The sequence below is a fragment of the Bubalus kerabau genome, chromosome X (genome assembly GCF_029407905.1).
Source record: "Bubalus kerabau isolate K-KA32 ecotype Philippines breed swamp buffalo chromosome X, PCC_UOA_SB_1v2, whole genome shotgun sequence".
NCBI classification, from domain to species: domain Eukaryota; kingdom Metazoa; phylum Chordata; class Mammalia; order Artiodactyla; family Bovidae; genus Bubalus; species Bubalus kerabau.
In genome coordinates, this window is record NC_073647.1 from 128,300,429 (window position 1) to 128,313,461 (window position 13,033).

A 13,033-nucleotide genomic window follows, 5' to 3' on the forward strand; every position below is an offset into this window, starting at 1 on the left:
GAAAATAGGAATAAACTTGGGTTATTTACAATGCAAAATGTCTTAGAGCTTAGGTTCTTTAGAAAGAGCTTGATTGAGCATATGGAGTCACCAAAGTATATAGGGGTGTGCTCTCCAAAAATGTACCTACAGTGAAGAAAGACCCATAGCAGAGATAGCAGAGGGGGCTGAGGGAGGGGCTGCAGGGTGATTTGACTGCAAGAGAGGCCTCAGCCCACTCCACAGGAGCCTTAGGGCTGAGTGGGTTGTCCAGAGCCCTCCTGAACGGCAAGAATAGAGCTTGGCCTTTGTATTCCTGAACCAGCCAGCCTTTGCCCAGGGGCTGCCCACTGGAAGGAAAAGGGAAATCTTAGAAGAGTCTTTTGGGGCCAAAGGCAATTCTCAGTAAGGAATGCTATCAGTGCTTCTAGTCAGACTGATGGGTGTGTTGTTCCTGAAGAGGGAATCAGGGTAGAGCCTCCAAGACTAAATATATAAGGACCCCATCTCCTATATCCTTTAGATAATCTTATTCAAATATGCCCACACAGGGACTTCCCTGGCAGTCCAGTGGTTAAGACCCTGTGCTTCCACTGCAGAGGGCACAGGTTCAATCCCTGGTCAGGGAACTAAGGTCCTGCAAGCCATGCAGTGTTACCAAAAATATAAAAATTCCCCAAACCACAGAAATACACACAGTCCCCCTAGCACTTCCCTCTGTTCCATCTGAAGACAGTCTTAAGAGCTCTTCCATTTTTAGTTCAAGAAAAAGGAAAATGGACCATGACTACCACAAGTAGACTTGGGGGAGAAATGTTTTTTTCATTTAGCTATAGTTTTAACTTTTGTTTTTACTGCATATTTTCAGTCTATTCTTTTTCACTTTCTATTCATTTCTTAGTAGAAGGTATGCATAAAATCTCATGGCAATGTTAAGGCTGGCTTTGAGTCCCATGGGCAAGGAGCCAAAAAATTTTTCTGCTATACCAATTCTATAATTAGATAGAACTAAAAAACATTTCTTTTTTTCTGTTCTTATTTTTTGCTTCTTTTTTTTTCCTTTTCTACTTTTCAAAGATCAGATATTTGCAGTATTTAACTATGGTTCTTCAAGTAAAGTTGATTTTTATTTCATATCAATTAGAAACATACCACAATGGAAAGATCACCCAAGGTAGCACAATGATAATTCAGTAGAAGGCATAAACAGCGCTGAGGTTAAAGATGCTCTACAATCTGGGAACGGTGTGTCTTGTGTATCCCTGGGGTTTCTAAGAAGACATCAGAGTTAAATTTGATATCAGATACTTTAAAAAGATGTGTGAGAATTCTTTCTTCTTCCTTTTTGTTGGTCAATCTGGGACACTAAAATTGCTCTATCAGTGTTTATCTTCAATGAATTATATCAGGTTTATTTCTTCTTATGACTTGTAATTTTTGGTTCCCTCGGCACACATGCATAGTTTGTCCCTATATAATCGTTTATTGGTATTTGTTCTCTAGCTTTCTCCTGATATTCAGTCTCAGATTCTCTAACTCGAAAGACATTTGGTTCCAATAATTTGTTTCTATTGAACTCCGATATAATTATGGGTTTATGCTCCTGTTTAAGCTATTTTCACATGGTTGGAAGTTTTGAAAGGCAGGGCACAGAAATCTATTTAACCTGTAAAGTTCTTAGATGTGACTATAACAGTTCTGTTGGAGAATATATTCAAAGTTCCAGTTTCAGTTTCCAGAAACATATTTAATTCATCTACTTAATATCTATTGAGTAACTTCTATGTATTGAACAGTATACTAGGTGCTGAGAATGCAGCATAGAGTAAGTTAAGTTCCCTCCCCTCATGAAACCCTTCTAGTTAACCTTTGAACAACATGAGTTTGAACTATGCAGGTGCACTTATGTGGAGAATTTTTTCAATAATAAATATTCCAGTACTTCATGATCCATGGTGGGTTGAATCTGTGCATGTGAAGGAGCGGCCTAAATGGCAGAAACATAAATGCACAGAGCAGACTGGATATTCAACTGTGTAGTAAGTCAGCCCTAACCTCAGTGTTAATCAAAGTTCAGCTGTACTCTGATTGGAAGAGAAACAGGATGAGCAAATAAAGAAAACAGATAGTGTCTCAATATTGTTCAGAGTTACAGAGTTTAGTCCACAGATTGATATCAAATGTGCACTTGTTAAAGATGCAGAATGCCAGGCCCCACTCCAGACCCAGTGCATCAGAATCTACATTTTAAAGAGATCCCTAGGTAATTCATTTGCATGCTGAATTTTGAGAAGCACAGTTATGGAGAACAGGAAAGCAGGATAAGAGGGTGTGAGCAGGAATGAAGGCATGAATTCCTGAAGTTGGGTCAATGAATCTTTTCTATTAAGCAAATACTTAAGAAAGCTGATGGAAGTGAGGAAGTGAGCGAGGTACACATCGAGGGGAGAGTGTTCCAGTCAAAGATAGAACAAAAAACAGAGGTAATAAGGGTACTGCAAGCACTGCGGGTCGACCTCCTGACAGACCAAGGGATGCTGACCCCTTTTGTGCATTAGTAGCCAATTTTTATAGGCTCAAGACAAAGAAAATTCCTGCTGGAAGGGTGGCATTAGGTGATTGATTAGGGTGGGTATTTTTACCTAATATGGGGTCAGGGAGCTGGCCAGTTTAGAGGGGCGAGGGGTCTCATGGCAGTGATTGCTATGGGGCTCAGTCAGTTCTGGAGATGACCTTGGTGTGGGGCTCCATATCTGTGGCCTTGGTATAGGGCTCCACAGAAAGTGAAAATGTTAATTGTTCAGTCGTGTCCAACTCTTTGCAGCCCCATAGACTGTAGCCCACCAGGCTGCTCTGTCCATGGAATTCTCCAGGCAAGAATACTGGAGTGGGTTGCCATGCCCTCCTCCAGAGGATCTTCCCAACCCAGGGATCAAACCCAGGTTTCCTGCATTGCAGGCAGACTCTTTACCATCTAAGCCACCAGGAAAGCTCACTTGCTGTTAATCAGAAAGCCAGCAATCTGGGGAGACAGAGAACTCATGTCCCCAAAAAGCAATTCTGACATTTCTGCTGGGTCATGACAGTTTTAAGGGAAGAGGGGAAATAATCTCAGTTAATCATTGGAATGGGGTGTCAGAGTCCTTGCCATCCTTCACTACGTGCAGGCTTGGCAACGTCTTGTGGTCTTTGTTTAGATATTTTCTTGTTCACACAGTTTGTTCGCATGGTTTTTTTTTTTTTTCATGAGGTTACTGAAGGCAAAGCTAGAGAAGAGACCTGGTCATCTGTTAATTACTTATTCTTCATTTCTACTTCTTTGATCTATGGAAGGAACCAACAAGTTAGGCAAGGTATTGTATGATCAAAAGATGTGAAAGATGTGCTCAGGCCAGTGATGATTAGAGCTTGGAGGTGCCTGGTTTAAAGTTAGTGAGAAGACACGAGGAGACTCCTGCAGACAGTTCTTTTCTGCCAAAAGCTGCTTATAAAATCAAACATTCCTTTTTCCTTAATGTGGTAGTTTAAACATCAGAATTAAGAATTGTTTAAATTTCTGGAAGTCAGGAATATAATCTGAAATAAGTACAGTATATAAAGGGAAATATAATTTGTAATACAGTTCTGTTATCTGATTATTATTTCATGTACTATATTGTAATATAATATGATTTATCATTCATCATTATAAATTTTTTTCCATTGCGCTCCTACTATTATTCTAGCTGCTTTTGTATATATGCCTTTCTCATCAAAATAATCGCCAGGTATGTATGGTTATACACAGTATTTTTAAGGTAAGGATCACAAGGCTCGGAAGGGAAATAGATGAAGGCCACACAGCTGGAAAGAAACAGAGCCAGGGTTATAATCCAAGTGTGTCAGGCTCCAAAGCCTGTGTGTTTCTTTTTTGTGTGTGTGTGTGTTTTTTTTGCTGTGCCTGTACTATCTCTCTGTCCAAGAACCTAATGGAAATTCTAGATAGGAAGGCAGTTAGCCCATAGTTAATGTTATTAACTCAGTCTTAAGGTGTATGAGGAGTAAAAGCGAGAAATGTTTTTCTGTCTTCTCTAATTAAGGAGTAGAAGAAATCAGTTTACTATATTTGAATTTCTTAGAATCATAGAACTCTGAGCCTAGAATAATCACTGGAAGTACCTAGTTGAATGTATTTCTTCTATATGTGTGGAAATGGAGGCCCAGGGACCTTTTTAAAAACACTAAACCAAGCTCCTTTTTGATTTAATCTATGTAACATGATGAGGTGGTCCTGCCTGAGCTATATAAATTGTTTCAGGTTGCAAGACAAAGAGGCACACTGGAAAAAAACTTTTTGCAGTTGTTGCTTAGATACCTAAGTATATCATTTTTCTTATTTAGTCACTATGTTGTGTCCACCTCTTTTCAACCCCATAGACTGTAGCCTGCCAGGCTCCTCTGTCCATGGGATTTCCCCGGCCAGAATACTGGAGTGGGTTGCCATTCCCTTCTCCAGGAGATCTTCCTAACCCAGGGGTCAAACCCATGTCTCCTGCTTGGCAGGTGTATTCTTTACTTCAGTTTTCTATCTCTGCATTAAAACACTCTAAATGTAATGGCTTTAAATAAGGGTTATTTACTTGCTTGTGATTTTGTGGGTCTGCAGTTGGGCTGTGGTTCATTTATTAGGTGTTCTAAAGGTCTTGCTAGGGGCCATTCTTGTACATGCAGTTATTTGGAAACTCAACAGAAGCTAGATGGAGTCCCTCAGATATCTGACAACTGGCTGTTGGCTGGAGAACCTTGGTTCTTCACAACACCTATCATCCTCCCATAGGCTGGACTGGGTTCATTATATGGCATTCTCAGGACAGTGTTTCGAGAGGATGAAAGTAAAAGCTACAAGATGTCTTTACACCTAGACTCTGTCATTCATACAACATCACTTCTGCCACATTCTGTTCATCAAGGCAAGTTTTCAGTCCAGCCCAGGCTCAAGGGGTGGAGAAATAGACTTCATCTTTTGAGGGGAGAGCTGTGATATCACTGCCAATGGATGTGCATACAGGGAAGGGATGGCTTTATTGTAGCCATCTTAACACCCAAACCACTATACTGAGAAAAAGGGAAGAAAGCGGAGATAAAAGCATTGGTGTATGTGCAGAGTCCTACATCAGTGACTCTCAAACTATACCGTACATTAGAATCACCCATTTCTTACTAAAGCACAGACTGTGGGGCTTCAATCTGGAGGTCCTGATTCAGTAGACGTCGGGTAATGCTTGAGAATTTGCATCTCTAAAAAGTCTCCACAATGCACTGATGCTGCTGGTCTTGAGACTGCACTTGAAGAACTATTGCCATAGGTTTATGATCAGTGAGGAAGGAGTTCATCGCTGCTTCCTGCCTGCAATGCAGCATGGAACTTGAATGAGAGCCAGTGCTGTGGACGCCAAAGGGAACTCCAGTTGTTCCAGCACCACCCCCACCCAGAACTGTGGAGCTTGGAAGTCCAAGGAGGTGTACAGCATGCTAAGCCTTAGCAGTATTTGCCTAGCAGAGCAGCTTAGACCTACCTGTGGGTGGAACAGCCATGCTTATACGCAGCTCCCCTCAAGACTCTTATAAATGATTAGGTAGGCAGGCAGGACTTTGCATGGGCCTGAAGGCCTGCTTGGCAGATGGAGGCAAAGAGCTGACAGATCTAGTTGTAAATGTCAGTGTGAATCCTTTCTTACCCACAAGCTGCTGGGTCTGGGAACATTCACATTCCACTATACCCGATTTAGCATTTCTGAAAGAAATTGCATATAGAACATGCTTTATGTCAAGACTCCAAATCAGGATATTGGAGTTCTTCAGATTTCCCAGGGTAATAACTGGGAATGAATGACCATTGTATAAATAGACTCATAGAAGTGCCAGTTAATAGAGGTTTCTGGTTGATTAAACACTGGTAAAACCATCTCTTCCTGTAATTAATTTTGGAGAGAGCCATTCTCAAGTGTAATTAGGCAAGTGCTGTATTAGAGGTCAAGAAGCCTAAATTCTAATCTCAGTTGTGCTACCAACTAGATAAGGGATCGATGCACTCTCTTTGTAGAGAGTCAGATAGTAAGTATTTTCAGCTTTGTGGGTCTTGGGATCAACTTTGTCACTGTATACTAAAAGTAGCCAAACCGTAGATAATATGTAAATCAACAGGCATGGCTATGTTCTATTAACAGGTTATTTACAGAAACCAGATAAGGGCAGGTGGGTCAAATTTGGCCCTTAATGGCCTACCCATGTCCCCTCAGCACTTGTCCTTCTGGTAAACCCTCAGGCTTCTGAAGGCAAGTACCTATCACTCTGCCCAGGCACTTTCTCTTGCTATAGGAGAAGCTCACTCACTTGTAGAGGATGTGCTAGAACAGTACTCAACCACTGATGGAGAGGAGTTGATGGATAAATAGCACACCCTCTTCATTCCTTGGGTAGGACAACTCCAAGGCTGAACACCAGAGGTCTTCAGTGATGACATGTTTTATTAGCATGCCCTGTAGAGACTTCCTTCCCATTACTATTCATCTCCTTATTCTTCCACCACAGCTTCCTGGTGTCATCTGCTGATTAAAGTTGTGTTATTGTTGTTTAGTTGCCAAGTCGTGTCTGGCTCTTTTGCGACCCCATGGACGGTAGCCCACGAGGCTCCTCTGTCCATGGAATTTCCCAGGCAAGAATACTGGAGTAGGTTGCCATTTGCTTCTCCAGGGGATCTTCCCAACCCAAGGATCAAACATGCGTCTCCTGCTTGGCAGGCAGATTCTTTACCACTGAGCCACCAGGGAAAACCACCAATTAAACTATTTGTATGGCAACCCACTATAGTATTCTTGCCTGGGAAGTCCCATGGACAGAGGAGCCCAGGGGGCTATACCCCATGGGGTTGCAAAGAGTCAGACATGACTGAGTAATGAACATACACACACAATCAAATCCTCGTTTTATAGTCTACTTCCGAATGAACCGAAATTAATACAAAGAGGCTTATAATTAGTGCCATGGTTGTACTTTTTACATGAGTTTTGTTGTGATTCCCATTCTGTAGATGAGAAAACCAAACAACAGGAGAGTTTGTCCAAAGTTCCAAAGCTAGTAAGTGGCAGAGTGGGTATTTGAAGATACATCTCTGTAATGCCAAAGCTTATGTTATTAACCAGAACAGTGTATTTCAAGCAGTGATTTATTGATCATCTAAAGTTTTGAAGGCTGTACTTAAATATCAAATACATATAGCATTATTTCTACATTTATGATTTGCACTTCACTTGCCTCTCTAGCATTCAATAAAGCAACCCAAGGCTAGTTCAGTTATCTTTTAAGTATCTAGGCAATTTGATAAAGAGATGTGGTTAATTGGAACTTAAATATAATCTTGGAATATTGTTTATTTGTTTGATTTAAATTCTGAGAAAAAAAATCATTTATTATGAAAATGACCTTGGTTTGTCTGCAGTGATCATGAGAGAAGGAGGGAAGGAACCTGTCAATTAGTTCTCACATTCTTACTCCTCTTTTGGGTCCTCATCCTTCTCAGAAACACAAAGAGGATTGCCACCCAGAGCCTTTCCAGTTTTGGCTGGGCTTCCAACTGTTAATTCTACCTCAGCTGAACCTTTTGGATAAGGCTCATCAGTTTCAGCCAAGTCTTTCTCTGTTTCATTAACAGATGACTGTTTTATTGAAAACACTTAGAACAAGGCTATACCATCCTTGGTTTTAGAATTAAAACCTCTAAACCTTAAAAAAAAAAAAAAAAACTCTCTGAAAGTCTAAAACCCTAGGAATATGATTTTATACCAGAAAATAGGAGGTCCCCTAATCAATTATGATAACAGGATAAGAAATGAATTTTGACCCTTCCCAAGAGATTTCAAAGCCCTGAGCAACTACAGAGACCCTCCAGCTCTTGGCAGGAATAAACTACTTAATTAATTAAATCTTATTTTTATATATCAGTGAGGTAAGGATGCTTGAAATATAATGAGATAGAAAGGAAAGTGGCAACAGTAGAGCCTGACTGAGGAGTCCCCAGTGCTGCTTACACTGATGAGGATGAAGTCTTCAGATGTAGGCAGGGGGAGTCTTTGGTTCCAGGCCAGGTTCTTCAACAAAGTTCCCTGGTTCACAGGGAGGATATAACAGTGGTGTCCTTGTTAATATCCAAGACAGTGATCGATTGTGAAAACCGGAGTATTTAGATGTTAATTATCCATTTTTGTGATGATGAAGTTCCCTTTGTTCTTCCTCTCTTAACCTTTTGGCAGTTTTATGGCTTGGTTACCATCTCCGGTTAGGGCTGAGCTTTGGGGTCTGCACTGGCAAAGGAAGAAAAGCCCACATCTATCATTTCTAATGCTTGTTGGCAGCATTCCTGGAAGTTTCTGTGTGTTGGGGGTAGGGTGTGTAGGAGAAGAAGGAGAATAACATCAGTGGTTGAATAAAGTATTCTGATCATTGGGGATTTTTCAGTTACTCATATCCTGCATTTTTATAGAAATAAAGGGTTTATTACAGTAAAATTACCATAGCCTTCTTTTATTATTTAACTCCTTCCCAAAAAGGACCTTTGCTGGAAATCATTATAGAATATACCATAATGTATTTCTTCTCAAGCTATTATTAAGGAGAAATTAGGATTCTTTAAACACATTCAGGAGAGAGTAGGCACCCCACAGTCCACAAAAGTTAGGCTTCTCCCTGTATTCTTAATATTTTCCAAAATTTCGCTGAATCATTTTGAAACCAAATATAACTTAACCCTCAAAGAAAGATTTCAAACGGAGGAAACTATAATAGTTTGCACTTAAAACCATAGATTCTAAGATTGTGGCCTTTGAGAGGTCATTCATTCTTCCCCACTATCTTCAGGAAAAGCTCTTTCTCTCTCTCTCTCAGGAGCAATCTTAAGGTTAACTGCATACTCTTTTAAAAATCAAGAGTGGGTGGCATTCCCCCACTGTTGTTATACTCGAAACCATCTTTCAACTGCCTAACACAAGTTCCAGTTACTGTCTAAATTACTTTCTGAGTAGGAAAAGTACATTTTGACATTATTTGAAGTCTGTTACCTAATCTCCCTTCAAATTTTGCTTTTCTGGCACAAATCATGTGAGTCCCCATAGCCTGTGAACAACAAAAAAATGCTGTCTCAAATGTTTAAACCTCTCTGTGTCTTAAGTGTTTCAACATCTCTGTGCCCCCACTTCTAACATCCCAAGTGTGTTTTCTATACTTTTCTCTGTCGTGGGCTTCAGAACTGGATCCAGTTCCATAATTGCCATTCTACTCACAGCTCAGTTGCATCACAATGTCAGCATTCCCTTTTCTTACCTTTATACGGTGATATTGTTTTCCTGCTATAATGTTCTACTGGCTCCTACTAAATTTGACAGCTGTTTGAGGACTTGTTTTTTTTTGTTTTTTTGTTGTTGTTTTTTTTTTTTTTGCCACATTTTAGCTTAGCCAGTCACGTCTTTCTGTGTGTGTGTGTGTGTGCATGCTGTCGTATCCAACTCTGTGAATCCCTGGACTATAGCCTGCCAGGCTCCTCTGTCCATGGGATTTTCCAGGCAAAAATACTGTAGTACACAGGATTGCAAAAGAATCAGACACAACTGAGCAACATACATGCCTACTAGTTAACCAAATGGAGGTGGAGTATAAGGAGAGGGATGTATGACCTGGAGATTAAGAGAGAGGTCCAACCTAGAGATGTAAATGTGCAATTTTTAGCATAAAGTTGAGTTATGAGGTGGTACTAGTTAAAGCCAAGCAGTGACTATAGATAGAAAAGAGAAGATACCCAAAGACAGATCCCTGGAGGACTTCATTGGTGAGAAGTAATAAATAATAGTAATAAGTTTGCAAGTTGGAGGAAAACCAAGACAGAGACCTGGAAGCCAAGTGAAGGAAGTGAGTTAAGAGGAAGGAATTGATAAACTGTGTCAAATATGCCTATAAGTCTAGTAAGAGAGGGCCCGAGAATCACTCTTGAATTTAGCGAACTTGGGGAAAGTGATAGGATGCAATGCATAAATTCAAGGAACCCATATATCCAACAGCTCACTCAATGTCTGCACTCAGGTGTCCCCCAGACTCATCGAATCCACCATATCCACAACTGAACTAGGGAGTTTCCTCTTCTCCCTTTTCTTGTATCTCCAGGCAAGAATACTGGAGTGGGTTGCCATTTCCTTCTCCAGGGGATCTTCCCGACCCAGGGATCAAACCCAGATCTCCTGAATTGCATGCAGATTCTTTAACATCTGAGCCACCAGGGAAGCCCTTGCATTTCTTATCTCAGGCAATAGCAACAGCATCCAATAAAGCCAGTACTAGTAAGTGATCCTGGAGGGAGACCCCCTTCTCCCTCACTTTCCTCATTGAATCAACCACCAAATCCTACTGATTGTAGTAATACTTAAATATCTTTGAAGTTATTTTGTCCATCTGCATCCCTTCCACCACCATCATGGATGCCTGGCCTTCTAATTGATTTCATTCACCTCCCTCTAATCCATTCCCCATAAAAACATACTCCATAAAGAACAATCATGCAAAGTATAAACCTCCTTCTTTTATAATTCTGTAATGGTGCCCCCACTGCTTTTAGAATAAGTCTCCAAATCATGAACATGGTCACCAGATCTTAGACAATGGTTCCCCTGCTTACCCTTCTTGTTCCACTGTCTGCCTTTTTCTTCAAAGTCCAACCCTTCTGGCATTCTTCAGTTCTTTTAGCAGGTCTGTTTCTTCCTGGGCTCGGGGTTTCCACACCTACTACGCTCACCTGGATGATCTCTTTTCTTATTCATCCTTTAGATCTCAGCTGCACAGGCTCTTTCTTTGACCTATTATATGGCAAGGTATACCTTTTCTCTTTTGTATCCTTGCCATTATTTTGATTAACTATTTGTGTCATTATTTAATTTTCATTTGCTAACAGACTGTACATTCCAAAAGGATCCTATTTTATATCTTGCTTATCAAAACATGCCCTTTTGTGTATGCAGCTTTTATTCAATGACAAGCATGCGATAGTGTTAAACTCATATATTTTGACTAAATTAACAGTACTTTTAGAGTTGGATCAAGTATGTCAATCTCCTATGTAATTATAATGCCAGAGAGACTAAGTGCTTATACGGTTGTCCAGCTGTTTAGTAGCAGAATCTGGACTCAAGCCCACTTCTCCTGAGTTTGGTTTCAGTGCTTGTCCATATTCTTATATATCTCAATTTGTTTTTCGGCTTAGACATAGCTGACAGATACATTCATCTGCACATCCTCAATGGTAAACCCTAAGTTTTTTAAAGGCTGCAATATTGATCAAATAGGGATGTGCTGTGGCTTTGATGCAAATCTTGTAGCCTAAATCATTCCCATCTCATTCCTTAACTCTCATTCTTGACTGGGCTTTGATATCCAATTTGAGAACCTCTACTTTATAGTCTAACAACACATGCTATATTCCTCTTAACATTTATACAGTTTATTTCTTCTCTCGTCTTCAATATTTTAAAGAAAATATGTTCTAATCTCCTTTTCCAAAGTACTTTCCAGCCTATGATGAGTTCATTAAACAAACATTCCATGTAGCTATTCTAATATTTATGCAAGATTGCTAACAGCACTAACTCTACCAGTGCCTAAATTGAATTATAACCTACCATAGGAGAAAAGTCAGAATTTTAACACCTTCAGTTCTTGCTTTTGAGATAGTTATCACAACTTCAAAAAATCATTGTTATCCCACATTAAAAAGCAGAAGCTAAATAACATGCCACTAGAAAAGTGGGAGACATTATTAAAATAAAATAATTGCCACTGTCACTTCAGTTTCCCAGGACTGTTCTTTCTTCTTGAAGAAATTTATGGATAAAAGATATAAATAAACTTCCTATGTTTACTATGGATTCTAAGTACAGGAGGTAGTTTTCTTTCTCCTGTTGAAATGAGTGAGAATGTTGTTTCCTTGATTATTAGTATTTTTTATTGGAGTATAGTCGACTCAATGGACATGAGTTTGGGTAAACTCCGGGAGTTTACCCGGATGGACAGGGAGGGAGGCCTGGCATGCTGTGGTCCATGGGGTCGCAAAAAATCAGACATAACTAAGCAACTGAACTGAACTGATAGTTGATGTACAATATCATGTTAGTTTCAGGTGTACAGCATGGCAATTCATATGTATATATATTTTTTCTCAGATTCTTTTCCCTTATAGATTATTTTAAAATATTGAGTATAGTTCCCTGTGCTGTATTAAAACATTTAACCCTATGATTTGGTGATAAGCATTTTTGCTTGCTAAATCTGACAAGACCAAAATAGGAGCCCTATTATTTTTCTTCCTGATTCTTATTTGTTTAAGGTAAAACATGCCTCTTTCTTTTGAACCTGTACTCCATGTTTAACGAAATAAGGACAGGACTCAGAACGGAAGCATGCACTCAAATTTGAGGTTTTTTCTCAATGTCAGGACCCAGTTTCACAAGAAATTTTATTTTTTCCTGGTACAGCTGACATCCATTCCCACCAGCTGAAAGACAAACTTGTCTAATAAAGCTTTCAGATTCGGTTTGCTGTCTGCATACAGCTTGAGGATCTCTGGAGGTCATTCACAGCATGTGCTGCAATCCCAACAGGGAGAAGTAATGAAAAGATTCTGGTTAAAAAGCTGACACTATCCCTTCTAACCTCTTTGAATGTGAATATAATAAGCAAGTTTATAGACACAAATCTCTGTGATTCTGGGGATTTCCATCTTGATCTCTGACTCCAAGGAACATTTGAATGCATGGATTTGTATCTATTATCTGGTTGAATAAATGCTTCATATTGAGCATATTGAAGAAAATGTGCTTTACAACAAAGATCTGATGTAAATCAGGCAAAACAACATTGTCACTCCATGTTTAACTCCCTTAGAGGGTCTCTGAGGTCTCACAGTCTGGTTCTATTCCAGTAATACCTAGGTATATCAGAGCTTTTTTCAAAAATAATACCTGCTTTCATTTTGATTATTCCC

General features: G+C 39.8%; 1 protein-coding gene across 5 annotated transcripts in view; it reads left to right on the forward strand.

Annotated features, from left to right (window-relative positions):
* Nucleotides 1–13,033, forward strand: part of DMD (dystrophin) — a 2,389,494-nt gene that overhangs the window by 1,646,092 nt on the left and 730,369 nt on the right. The window lies entirely within an intron of this gene.